The following is a 13,863-nucleotide window of genomic DNA, read 5'->3' on the forward strand; positions in this document are numbered from 1 at the left end:
TCATTTCTTGTTTATTGCTAGCACCAGCCTGCCCTTCGCTCATCAGTAAGGAGCTAGCAGGAGCAGGTAGCCGGGGACTTTAAGAAAGACGTAAAGATATCCCAGGGGCCAGGCACGTACTTATTTCTAAAATTCTATCTGCAAGAACCTACAGCCTTTCCTTCCAGACAGGTGTTGCCTCAGAAAAGGGTGTCGGCTGTTTGGTTTTTAATTTTTTTTCTAAGATATTGAAGGCTGAGAGCTGGCTCTTGGCTTTCCTCTCATTCCAGAGGTGAGGACATGTAGGTTGTTGTTTGTGTTTGAGTTTTTCTCTGGGGGGATGTGGATTTGTCCCCAGATATTTTTTCTTTAATCTGCTAATTTCCTGACATGAACCAGGACATTCCACCTGACTTCTTGGTAACTCTGTTTCTCATCTTCCTCTTCTTAACACTCCCTTACCTTGATCTTCAAGGGTTTTGGAAAAGCATTGAATCTCTTCTGCCAAACTATAAATGGAGGGTTGGATGTAGCTCAGTAATAGAGCACTTCCACAGCATGCATGAAGTGCTAGGTTCAGGAGCTGGAGAGATGGCTCAGAGGTTAAGAGCACTTGCTGTTCTTCCAAAAGGTCCTGAGTTCAATTCCCAGCAACCACATGGTGGCTCATAACCATCTATAGTAAGATCTGGTGTACAGGCATAATGTTGTATAAATAATAAATAAATCTTTAAAAAAAAGTGCTAGGTTCAGTCTCCAGGCTGACCAAAAAATAAATAAAAAATAAACACATCAAAATAAACCTATTACATATACACATGTATTATTCCTTATTTACTGCGACTGTATTTAATTATGATAATAAGTTTAGTTGACTACTGAAGTATTATTTTAGAGATACCACACAATAGGGCAACTAGTGACATGAAGTACACAATTTAGAAATAAAATTTCTTAATTATTCAGTAATAGTCTTTTTATTGGGCCCTTGGTTCATTTCTCATTAGCCACACAAATCTGACATGCTTAAGGACTGAAATAAAATTTCAACCTGCAAGTTTAATTTATTTTCATGTGCATGGGTGTCTTGCCTGTGTGTGCCTGGTCTCTCAGAGGCCAGAAGAGGGTGTCAGATCTCCTGGAATCAGACGGTTATGAGTGACCATGTGGGTGCTGGGAATTGAACCCATGTCCTTTGCAAGAGCAAAAGCAGCCAGTACTTCTAACTCTGAGCCTTCTCTCTGGACCCATTAACCTGAAAATTTAGAAAAAGCTATTTTTGCAGTTATTAAAACTATTCATACAGAATTAGTATTAAATTTTTTAAGTTATTTATGTGTGTGTACATGTGTACACGCATGCCGTGATGCGAGGCAGACATGGAGTGTTTGTATTGTTCTCTGCCGTTGTGTGTTTGTTTGAGACAGGATCACTGGACTTGAAGTTTTGGCTAGATTGGCTGAGTTTCCTTAGGCATTGGTTGGACTGACTGCTCAGCAAGCTCCTGGGCTCTGCCTCTCTCTGCTGGGACATTCAGGCCCAGGTGTGGGGACTGGGAGGCCATCCTACTCCTGCTGATCTCAGGACAAGATTTCTGGTGTTTGGACATGCCTCGACCCCACTCTTTTTTTTTTTCTTCTCCCTCCTCCCGTTCCCCATCCCTCCCTTCCTCCACCCTCTGCATGCATGCCGCTCCCTGAGTCCACTGATAGGGGAGGACTTCTTTTCCTTCCTTCTGATCCTAGTCAATTATCGACCCCACTCTTAATTTGAGCCAGCCCCCCTGGTCTCATGGCTCCCCACCTCCCACTACACTTGGTTTTTATATGTTACTGGGGTTTCACATTCAAGTCTTTGTGTTTGTGTTAGAAGCACTTTACACACAAAGACATCTTCACCGCCAGTAGTCACATTTTATGAGTGACACAGAAACATTCATTATTTTTCATAATTAAATTAATGGCCCTACACACATCTGAGGTCATGTGGGAATCCATCCAGGTTGGCTGAGACAGTCATGGCTCACGGGCTGTGGTTCCAATGTGATTATTAATGGCTCACTATTTCACTTTAAAAAGTAGTCCAATCTGACCAATAAGTAACGTACTCATTTTATTTAAAGAAAATAGCCTTTAAGTGAAGAAAAATATGCGATAGGCTACCCAAGGCTACACTATCAAATTTAAAATATACAAATAACCATGGTGGTAAACTCACATGAGTATGTAAAAAAGTCACAATAAAGAGATTGGTTATTAGTTTTCCTTCTATGTTCAGAGGAGCAACATGAGCTGTTACATTAATTAGAAATACAGTCAACCCACTGAGCATCTTACAGAATTCTTCCACTTCTCAGACTTAAATTATAAAGCCAACAGTATAAAAAGAAACCAGCAATCTTTCCTATTAGCCGGGGTGAGATTATAGACTTTAAAACTGGAGGTTTTGTAGAACAGGCTCATAAACCAGTTTGAAGCCTGAGACACAATTTCATTTATCTTTATATTCTAAGCTTTATAGTGTCGCAGAAAGTGTCCATCTGTTCAGCTGAGATTGCCGCAAATAAGTGAGTGGTCAGGAAGACTTAGTAGAGAAAGGTCAAAGGGGCCTCTTGACCCTGAGGAACGTGCCAAGGCAATTGGAACGTCAGGGCTGATACATAGTGAGATACAGTTGGCTAAAGCAGGCTGTCTTTTAATTGGTAATGATAGTGAGACAACACCGGAAGTCACTGGCGAAAGAAAACAAAAAGTGTCCAATATAGTAATTTATTACCAGGCAGTGGGTCTCGAGTGCTGAGTTCTCTTACCCCTGCCGTGGCGAGAGCAAGGAAAAACGTACGCCAGCACTTATCTGAAAATAGATACCCTGCTGGTACCTGGGCTGCACGGTGGCCCGGTGATTGCCCACGCCATTAGCTTGATAATATTGTCTCTGCTGCGAGCCCAGTTCTCCAAGCCTCTCCGTGCGTCAGCGGCAGAATGAAGCCTTTCTCCTTTGTCTACTATTTGCCAGCCAGGCCACCCTTCACCTGACCAGATGGACCCAGATGATTTTACTGCCGGCAACTACGTCCAGTAACCTAGGGCTCCGACAGTCTCAAAGAATGGCTGACACACTCTCATTTGCACCTTATTGTCTGAGTGACACATTGATGGTGTTCATTGCTGTTGGCCCAGGGTTGGCTCCTGGATTTTTCATCTTTGTAAAATGAGGTTTTCATCAGCAGCGTATCCCCAGCTGCTATGGTGTCCTGTGAAATCAACGTATTGGCTATAAATGCTAAAGTGAATTTGGTTTAGGAAGAGCAAAACCCTTTGCTGGCCTTTTGAATTTAGTAATCTACCTTTAAAAGTCCCTTTAAACAGGGTACCAGTTTCTGAAAATAAAAACAAAATTCTCCCAAAGAAATATAAATGAGCTTTTTTTGAAGAGCTAATTTTTTTTAAGAAAAATGTCATTTTAAAAAAATTTAATTCATCATTACATACTACATAGAAACATATATATCAAATTATGCCACTGAAATGTATAAATTATACAAGTAAAATAATGTTGACTATTTTTAGTTTCTCAACAGTAAATAATTTTAATATTAGCATATCCTGTAAACTATTTGATTTGAATAGACCCCAAGTAATACTTACGATAAAATGATAGTTGCTGTTGGTCTTACCCTAAATCACTTAGTCTGCCTGAAATTTTGCATGTGGCATTTCAATTACAAGAATATTAAACATAGAATTATAAAATACCTATTTTGCTTACACTGGAGGCTCTGTAAGTATTTGGCTTGCAGACAGAATGCTAGCAATAGCCTTTACCTTTTCCTTCAATTGAAGCATCACAATGTCAGTCATGGACATTAATTGTAAAACAATGTGTGAAACTAACTGTGGTTTAAATAGAAATCTTTTTTAAAAATTTAATTTTATTTATGTATTTACTTATTACAATTTATTCACTTTGTATCCCCCGCCGCAGCCCCCTCCCTCATCTCCTCCCAGTCCCCCCCACTCTCCCTCTTCTCCCCCTAGGTTCCCCAGTAGGAGGTACAGGGGCTGTCTCTGACAAAATGTCTTTTATTAAGATCTATTTATTTATGCATACAAATATTTTGCCTACATGTGTGTCTTTGCACCGTGTATGTGCCTATAGAGAACTGGAATTACAGACAGTTGTGAGCCGTCTTGTGGGTGCTGGGAATTGAACTCAGGTCTGCTGCAAGAGCAGCAAGTGCTCTTAACCATTAAGCCATGTCTCCAGCCCTATAATGAGTTCTTCTTAAGTTGAATGATACTGTACCAAGAGTGGACACCAAAGACACTTTCCAAATTGCTAGCAAAGATATGGTAAAATAAACCTTACTTTAAATTCACAATGCTAAGTGCAAAGTGCACTTTTTTATACTTTTAGCTTGTGTTTGCGTGTGGTAAAATAGCATCACTATTAAGAGCAAGTTTAGATAGATAGATAGATAGATAGATAGATAGATAGATAGATAGATAGACAGACACAGACATACGTACATAAAAAGTATAAATACTTGGAGCTGCCTCAAACCCTTGCTTTGCAGTAAGGATCACTTCATTTCGTGACTGGCAATACCCTGTTTTTCTCAAATCACAACATAAACTTATCCCTAGGATAATTATATCAAATCACTATTAATTTCTCACTTAGAATTAAAGCCAAAACTTAAACTTGACTTTGATTTTACAACTAGGATCTGGCTGTATATAAATGTTTATAACATTTTCAATGGTTAAAGTCTTTTTTTGTCTTTTTATAAACAATTTTAATTAAATTTTTATTTTTATATTAATTATAGTTTATTCACTTTGTATCCCAGCTGTAGCCCCCTCCCTGCTCCCCTATCAATCCCACCTTCCCTTCTTTATCTCCTCCTATGCCCCTCTCCAAGTCCACAGATAGTGGAGGGCCTCCTTCCCTTCCATCTGACCCTAGCCTATCAGGTCTCATTAGGACTGGCTACATTGTCCTCCTCTGTGCCTGGCAAGGCTGCTCCCCCATTAAGGGGAGGCGGTCAAAGAGCTAGCTACTGAGTTCATGTCAGAGACAGCCCCTGTTCCCCTTACTAGGGTACCCACTTGGATACTGAGCTGCCATGGGCTGTATCTGTGCAGGGGTTCTAGGTTATCTCCATTGGTTGGAGTATCAGTCTCAGAAAAGACCCCTGTGCCCAGATATTTTGGTACTGTTGCTATCCTTGTGGAGCTCCTGTCCCCTCCAGGTCTTACTATCTCCCCCTTCTTTCCTAAGATTCCCTGCATTCTGCCCAAAGTTTGTTTATGAGTCCCAGTATCTGCTTTGATACAATGCTGGGTAGAGTCTTTCAGAGGCCCTCTGTGGTAGGCTCCTGTCCTGTTTCTTGTTTTCTCCTACTTCCAATGTCCATTCCATTTGCTTTTCTGAGGGGAATTGCTCATCTTACCCAGGGTCCTCCTTCTACCTTAGCTTCTTTAGGTGTACAGATTTTTGTAGGTTTATCCTATATTATAGGTTAAAGTCTTTGTAGATAAATTTAGTTTGCTTAGCTAAGTTAAATTCTTTATTATGTAATTCTCCATGGAAGCGACATAGCAGTTAAATTTTGATATATTAAGCTTGATCCTGGTGAAATTGGTGAATTGTTGCAAAGGATATTATATTTTCTCTTTGTAGATACACACAAATACACACATGCTTGTACACATATGAGCTCGCACACACACATGCATACACACAAACACATTCAGTTTTAACTTAAGCAAACACTACTGCTCCAGTTAGGTTTAATACTATTATGGTGAAACACTATGATAAAAGCAAGTTGGGAAGGAAAGGGTTTATTTGACTGGCACCCCCACATTGTAGTCTATCACTGAAGAAAGTCGGGACAGAAACTCAAAGCGGGGCAGAAACCTGGGAGCAGGAGCTGATAACAGAGGCCATGGAAGAGTGCCGTTTACTACCTTGCTCCTCCTGGCTTGCTCAGCCCGCCTTCTTACAGAACACAGGGGCATCTGCCCAGGAATGGCACTGCCCACAACAGGCTGGGCCCTCCCCAATCAATGACCAATTAAGAAAATGCTTGCATCTGGCCTGGTCTTCGGGAAGTATCTTCTCAACTGAGGCTTCCTCCATACAGATAATTCTAGCTCTTGTCAAGTTGACATAGAACTAGCCATACAAATACTGTTATTTTGAAGGTAGACCTACATGGGGCCAAAGCCAGAAATACCCAGAGTAAGTCATTTTCCACCAGCAGGAATGTACAGGTGTGCCAGGTTTTCTGCCTTGCCTGGGTCATGCCAGGAAAAGTTTGCTAGGAAGTGTGCCCCAGCTAAGTTCCATCAAGTTTAGAGAGTGTGACACTGTAAGCTTTGGAAACGAGTGGACCCTGAAGTTTCTAGGCGAATTGCATCATCTTTGTGAGGAAAGATGCATGAAAATCTCACATAGCCTGCCTATGCCTCGTGAGCAATTGCTTGACTTGCTTAGTAAAAGTCTGGTTGGTAAACTTTCGGCTGTTACTAGTACATGAATTCATTAAGCAATGTATTCATTGATTTGCTATTGAAATGAAGGCCGGGCACCCATCATGCCCTGTGTCACTAATCTTCATAAACTAACACACTGTACAACCAATATCTGTATCAAATCTACCTATTTAGAACACATAATTCCAAAGTGAAAATTGCATGCGATTGCTTTAACTTTGGATAAACGTTAATTTCTTTTGTAAATTCCTCCTAATTTGCATTGTACAGCTTAGAGTCTGATAAAAAGGCACTGAAGCCTGCAGAGTGGGTACGTGATCGCCAGGCGCTTCCCTCATGTCAGCGAAATGATTAGCCTTAGAAGGAGGGAGGAGAGAGGGGAGCCAATACGAGGCCCCTCAGCAGCTACTGGAAATGTATGTTTTAAGGGAGGTAGCTGAGTTCCCAGAACCAGGCAGATCCCAGTGGTAAAGCGCCTTCCGAGACAAGGCTCACCTAGGTAAAACAGCATTTGAACTGTACTTGCCATGAAATTTTTATGTGCTTATGTGTATTAAATCAGTTAATGCCTTGATGTATTTGAGGAGGGGGGTGTGCAATAGGCTTTCCTATTCCTGGATATCATGTCAGTAACATGTACATTAAGTTGACTTTTCAGGGATGGTTTCTATGTTATTTAAGACTTTCCAAAATACAGTGTAGCAGTATTGGTTTTCATACATCACTAATGGACCAAGGCTGAATTTTAGGAGCGAGTGCTTGACAGAGTAGAGAGGACCCTGACATTTATGGAGGGGCGGGGGTGGGGGAAGCAACAACAAGACCTTGCTAGCTCTTTAGACCACAGCATTGGGCTCACCTATGCTGCTGGGCTGTGGACATGATGCTTTTCAGAGTACAAGACAGAAATTTGTAAGAGTATTGGGATGTTTGTTTCTTTTCATGTGGAATCCAGACAGTTACAAATACTGGTTCTGATCAGTAAATTTTTAGATTAAAAAAAGATTTATAAACTAGTCATTACGAGTTTATACTGTTATTTTGATACTGAGTACTTATTTAGAATTCAGTATTATTTCTTTTGCCTGATATGACTGCAAATCAGCATCTAATTAATAATTAAAGGTGAATGGAACTTCCAGAACAGTAAAAAATACCTCCCAAGTCATCTGCTGTAGTTGCAGTAGGTGAATCAAATTATTTTAAAGCAGTAATTATTAGCCCCAATTAAAATAACACCAATTTACTATTTTACCATTATTTAGACTTTTTATATAAATTTTAGCAAATACCAATATTTAATAAAAAGAACCAAATGCAGAGAAAGAAACAAGGTAACTTTATTCAAATATTTAAATGGTGGGCATCTTGCTAAATGACTAATGAATTAAAAAGTAATGCAAAAATGGTTAGCAAGGTAGTTGGATAAAAACAAAACTCTTATGAAAACATTGCCAATTTGAAAATATATAATTCAATTATAAATAGCTGAAAATATAAAAAACATAAAAATGTAATAGATAAGCATGTAAGGGGCCCACACAAAACTATATTTAAAATACTGCTAAAAATAGAAAGGCTATTTATTTAATGAAAATGTGGAATCCCAGAGGGAAAACACAGTATTTTAAAGATGTTTATACTCACAGGTACATACATTTCCTTATTTATTTTAAAGATCTATATTTATTTATGTGTATGAGTGTTTGCCTGCATGTATGTATGTATGAATATATGTGCATACATGTGTCACGTGCATGCAGTGCCTGCAGAGGCAGAAGGGCATCAGGCCCACTGGAACTGGAGGTACAAACAGTGTAAGCTCTAATGTATATGCTGGGAACTAAATCCTACAATCTCTGGAAAGGCAGCCAGGGCTCTTAGCCACTGAGCCTTTGCTCAGTGTATTTAATATTGAGAAATTGCAAAGTTTTCACCGGTTGGATTTTCGAATGTAAGAATTGCCTTATAAAATTTTAGAAAAGATAAATACAGGAAATAAGCTGAAAAGAACGCAAACATAGGAGTATAGTGGACGAGAGCCCTTCTGTCTCTCTCCCTATCTATCTGTGCTAATACACGCCCTGTATAACAAAGCTATGGGGTTTATGCTCTCTCAGGAACAGATAACTAGAGAGAAAAAATAAAGTTTAAAAAGAGCCCAATAAATAAATCACAACCTGTTCTTTGAAAAAGATGGAACTTAAATATCAAGAGAGAAAACCTCAGAAGTGGCTTTTGTATAATTCATTTTTTATTTCATATCAGCTATAAAAGTCATACCTACCTCTTACAAAATATACTCAGGATCCTATAGGTTTTCCACACCTAGTTCTAGAAAAGTATAAAATGTAATAATAGTTTTAGTAATTATTCTATAAAAGGCTTGAGAGTGCCAAAATATCAAAGAGGTACATTAAGGTGATTGTTTTTATGTTTAAAACCATTATAAATATAAAACAGAACCTGTGGAGTAATTTAAAAGCTTAATGACAAACTGGGAATTTCTTAGTAAGATCGCCAGTGGATTATCATATTCATAAAGGGGTTCTTACAGTTGATAAAGATATAGCAAAATGACAGAACTGTATACTGATTGTCATTTAAGTCACAAAATACCATAAATAGTATGACAGTTTGCTGACCAGCTTGACACCCCCATGTCAGATATCTTGCATATGGAATATTTACATTCTGTTTCACAACAGTGGCAAAATTACAGTTATGGAGTAGAAACAAAGTAACTTTGCGGTTGGTGATCACTGCAACACCAGGAACTGCAGCATTAGGAAGTTCGACAGTCACTGTTCTAGAATCACCTGGGTAGAGTCTCGGGAGGACCTGTCTGCATTGCTTTTGTCTGTGGACGTATATTGTCTCAAGTTAGTTGCCTTGGATAGACCCGGGTCACTATGAGTGACACTTTCCCTAGGCAGGGGATTCCAAACTGTGTAAGAGTGGGAAATCTAGCTGAGCACAAGTAAGCGAGCATGCCCTTATCGGTGGATGCGGTGTGACTGGCCGTGTGAACTGTCTACCGTGACTTGTCCACTGTGACTTGGACCTGGAAGCAGATGCACACCCCTTTTTTCTCTAAGCTGCTTTTTATCAAAGTTTTTACTCCAGCGGCAGAAATGAAACTCAGGGAGTTATTAAATATATCTCACTGAAACCCAGCCAAACACATTTCCTGTTTTTCTGATAGAGGCAATGAAACGATGGCCGAATAATTACGGCTAAACACCCACATTCGCCAAGTGTGTTACGGGGTAGTCTTGCCAGAACCGTCTAACAGTTTCCACTCCACTTTAAAGACACCTTTGCCTCTCATCCTGAGATTATTTTTTTTCCTCAAAGAATTCTTAAAAGAACCAAGAATACATTAAAATTTTTTAGGTGCTTAATCAAAACCTTTTGCCTTCTCTATTTCAAATTCACGATCTGAAAATTTTCAGAGGGAAATATTGTTTTAAAAGTAACAGAGGCAGGAGTGAGGACTACCTGAGTGAGCCTTGGAGTGCTCAGGGGCCAATAGGCTCCGGGCAATCTCTGCAGAGTGACTGTTGACTGAACTGTAATTAGGGGCTTAAATGCTCAGGCGTTTTGGAGACATTTGTTTCACACTTAGGAGACAGTTTCTTAAGTGAATTTCCCTGGTCAGGTGGAAGTTAGACATGGGCTTAAGGGAATGTCAGAACAAGACTTAATGGCTGGATTTTAAGTCACCAAGAATAACAGCCCACTTAGCAGTCATAGGAGTAATAGTCTTCTGGCTTTATTTGCTGTTCATTGTGTTTTAAGTTAACTTTTATTTTTGTTTGTAGGAGTGGGAAGAGGGTGAGAAGGTAGTTATTTGTGTGTCCTGGTGTGTGTATGTGTGAAGATAAATAGTTTAAGGTTTGTGTCCTATGATACTTTAATAAACTTTGTTCATTTTTATGCCCTGAGGAAGGAATAATTTACAAATTTTTGTAGTTCTCTAAACTCTTAGCCTTTGCTTATCTGTCCTTTAAGTTTTGTTCTTACACTTCTATTCAGGGTTTTTTTTTGAGGGGTGTGTGGGGGAGTGACTGTTGAGTTAACCTGCTTTCCTTTATATGACAAAATACCCGAGACACACAGATGTAAGGAGGGAAGGCGTATTTTGTTGGCTGGTCTCAGATGTTCCAGTCCAAGGTCAGCTGGCCCTGTTGATTTCAGGCCTTTGGTAAAATACCGTTGTGGGGGCTTGGAGTGTGGCATAAGGTAGAGCAAACTTCTGCTTCTAGAAGCCAGGGAAAAAGGTGATAAGAGAACTGAGGGTCAGAGTCTCAATATCCCATTTCAGTGAACACTAACAGTAATCTCAATTCAGCTGCTGCAGGGTTCTCCAAACGGTGCAATAAGCTCAGTATCCAAGCCTTGTCCCATGACCTTTCAAGGACTCATAAGCTCAAGTCAGGGCATGTTAATGCCTTATCAATTAGCATTATTATTATTTTTTTTTACAACATCGATGGCTGTTTAAAAAGAATTTATTGCTAGTATCATAGAATTCTGTAGACATTTAAAAACAGGTAAAGGAAAACAGTAATACATCCACAACTTCATAATTGGTATTATATTTTTAAAAGCCCGATCATCAACATCAGCAGTGGCTGCAGATCTCTTGCTGTGACATCATACGTTTGGTCTATCCTTGCTTTAACAGCCATGTGACAGTCCCTTAGGACTACACACCTGATTTATTTAGATACATTGTGCCATAGGCTGTTTATTGTGCAGCTTATGGACATAAAAAAAAAAAAATCTGTGCTGTGCACTGCTTTTATGTGACTTTATGCATCTTTGAAATTGTGGGGTAAATTAGTTCTGAATAGTTTTAATATTACATGGCATATAACATTTTTTAAGACTTTAACATATGACACCCATTTTCCATGTACCAGACTCTGGATATCAGTTCTGTGGCATGTGAAGATGCTCATTTTCTCTATGAAAAATGATTTTTAAAGTATTGCTCTCACAAACCCAATTTCTGTTTGTTTGTAAGCTAGACATCGGCCCTACTAATAGAGTCTCAAAAAATATAAAGTATTTTTATTTTATTTTTTTATTTTTATTTTTTTATTAATTACACTTTATTCACTTTGTATCCCCCCATAAGCCCTCCTTCCTCCCCTCCTGATCCCACCCCCTTCCCCCTTCTTCACACATGCTCCTCCCCAAGTCCACTGATAGGGGAGGTCCTCCTCTCCTTCCTTCTGATCTTAGTTTATCAGATCACATCAGGAGTGGCTGCATTGTCATCTTCTGTGGCCTAATAAGGCTGCTCTCCCCTCAGGGGGAGGTAACTCTTATCTGAATTAACAAGACATTGAAAGAACTCCTGATATGCTAAAAATCAAGATGAGAATTCCGTTCTAGTAGATGATGAAGAAAGCTGAAATTGTGGCCTTGTCCCTGGGAATGTAGGTTAATTTTAACCGCTCCACAGGTGACTGAGGAGAATGAACCAATCCAGCTGTGATGAGATGTTGCTAACAGCCCTAGTCCATCACTCCGGAGGAACTGCACACACAGTGAGAATATAGACCAAGCCTGGGGATATGTTCCACAAATAAATGAGAAAATGCAGCTCTGTGCCTTTAACTCGTCTCCACCTTAGATGAATGGGGGAAATCATTTTGGCGGAGAATTGACTGCTCCGTGCAATTCATAGTACCTGCACAGGACGAAAGCATTTAAACTAAGCATTGTACTTTAAAGGTGTCCTGTGGGTGACTAGCCAGACTGTGAGGCAGTCACAAACTAAAGTTTTCTCTTGAAGAATGTAACCTCACCCTGTGCCTCAGGGACCCTCCTGACAGTATCTCATACAAACAATCACATGCAGTCAAGTTCATGCAAAGAAAGAACCAGGAAATCATAGACAAAATTGAAAAGCAAAGTAACATATAAAATAAGCATGATTAAGGGGAAAAAAAGCAAGAATATAGCCTTAAAATATGATTGGGAAATAATGAACTGGGATTTGAAAAAAATACACATCAAAATATTAATGACAGATGCACCTTTAAAAAGGGAGAGAGAGAGAGACAGATAGAATGACAGTTAGACCAGCAGCTGAGTTCTCCACTACAAGAAAGGAAGCCAGAGTCTGCAGAATAATGCCTTCAAAATGCCGTGAGACAGCCTGGAACTGTGTGCTCAGCAAAACTGTCTTTCAAGAAAAACATTATTCCACTGAGAAGCTAAACAAAGTTAAAAGTTGATTCTTTACGAAGAATATCACCATTAAGAAACTGAGAGAGAGAGAGAGAGAGAGGCAACAAAAATAAAGGCAAAAAGACACACAACACTGTGAAGGTCAGCACATGGCTATCAGATAAAGATAGATGTCAGTTTGAACAATTATCAACAACTATTAAAAGGGGTTAATCATAGTCTAAGTAAGTGAGAAGCTTGTCTTGGAACCCGACATGGGTTTTCTGATTTATAGTAGAGCTGACAAGGTCAAAAGGGAGAGCACAGTAAGGTGATCTATTGGATTACACGCTGCCCTTGTTTTTTAGTGTTATTACATAATTTTGTATCCAGTGATAAATACATTGATCGATGTCCCAAGTAATTAGACCAGTGAGCAGGGGGAAATTCATAGGCTACGAATTCATTTGCCTATGGATTTGCAGGTCAAATCCAAGAGCAAACACTAAGAATTGATTAAATTTTAAAAGTTATGAAACTTGTAGGTAATTATTGTTATTTTCTCTGAGAAAAGAACAGTTTTTTATAAAAGGAAGATTCACAAAGTATAATTTTCAACATGCTTTCTGAACTTGAGACCATTGAACTTGCATATTACTGACGTTTACATGAATGAGATATTATATGCTTTCCCATGTTCACTGATTTGCAGTTTTGCTGAATTTTATAGCTACAACATAGATATTTTTCAATGACTCTGAGTAGGCCACTTGTGGATACATGTGAAGGTAAGACTAGTGTGGAATCAAAGGAGTCATAAACCTGAGACCTTCAGCTCTAGTGAGCAGTCCTGACAATCAAGGCACGCTCTGCCTTGGAATCCAAATGGGGGAAGCTTGTTGATTTTCCTACAGTGTTACTTTCCCTTTTATTGTTTATTATAAATTCAGAGAAGACAGATAGGTAGGTAGATAGATAGATGGTAAGTAGGTAGGTAGATAGATAGATAGATAGATAGATAGATAGATAGATAGATGATAGATAGAGATAGGTAGATGATAGATTGATAGATGATAATAGATGATAATGATGATAGATAAATAGGTAGGTGGATGATAATAAATGATAAATAGATGATAGATGATATAGATAGATAGATAGATAGATAGATAGATAGATAGATAGATAGATAGAT

The 13,863-nt window shown here is 39.1% G+C and overlaps 1 protein-coding gene across 1 annotated transcript in view; it reads left to right on the top strand.

Moving 5' to 3' along the window:
* Wdr72 (WD repeat domain 72) overlaps positions 1 to 13,863 on the top strand; it is a 171,803-nt gene that overhangs the window by 83,330 nt on the left and 74,610 nt on the right. The gene's annotated exons all lie outside the window — the stretch shown is intronic.

The sequence above is a fragment of the Psammomys obesus genome, unplaced genomic scaffold, assembly GCF_907164565.1.
Source record: "Psammomys obesus unplaced genomic scaffold, mPsaObe1.curated_primary_1811, whole genome shotgun sequence".
In the NCBI taxonomy this organism is placed as follows: domain Eukaryota; kingdom Metazoa; phylum Chordata; class Mammalia; order Rodentia; family Muridae; genus Psammomys; species Psammomys obesus.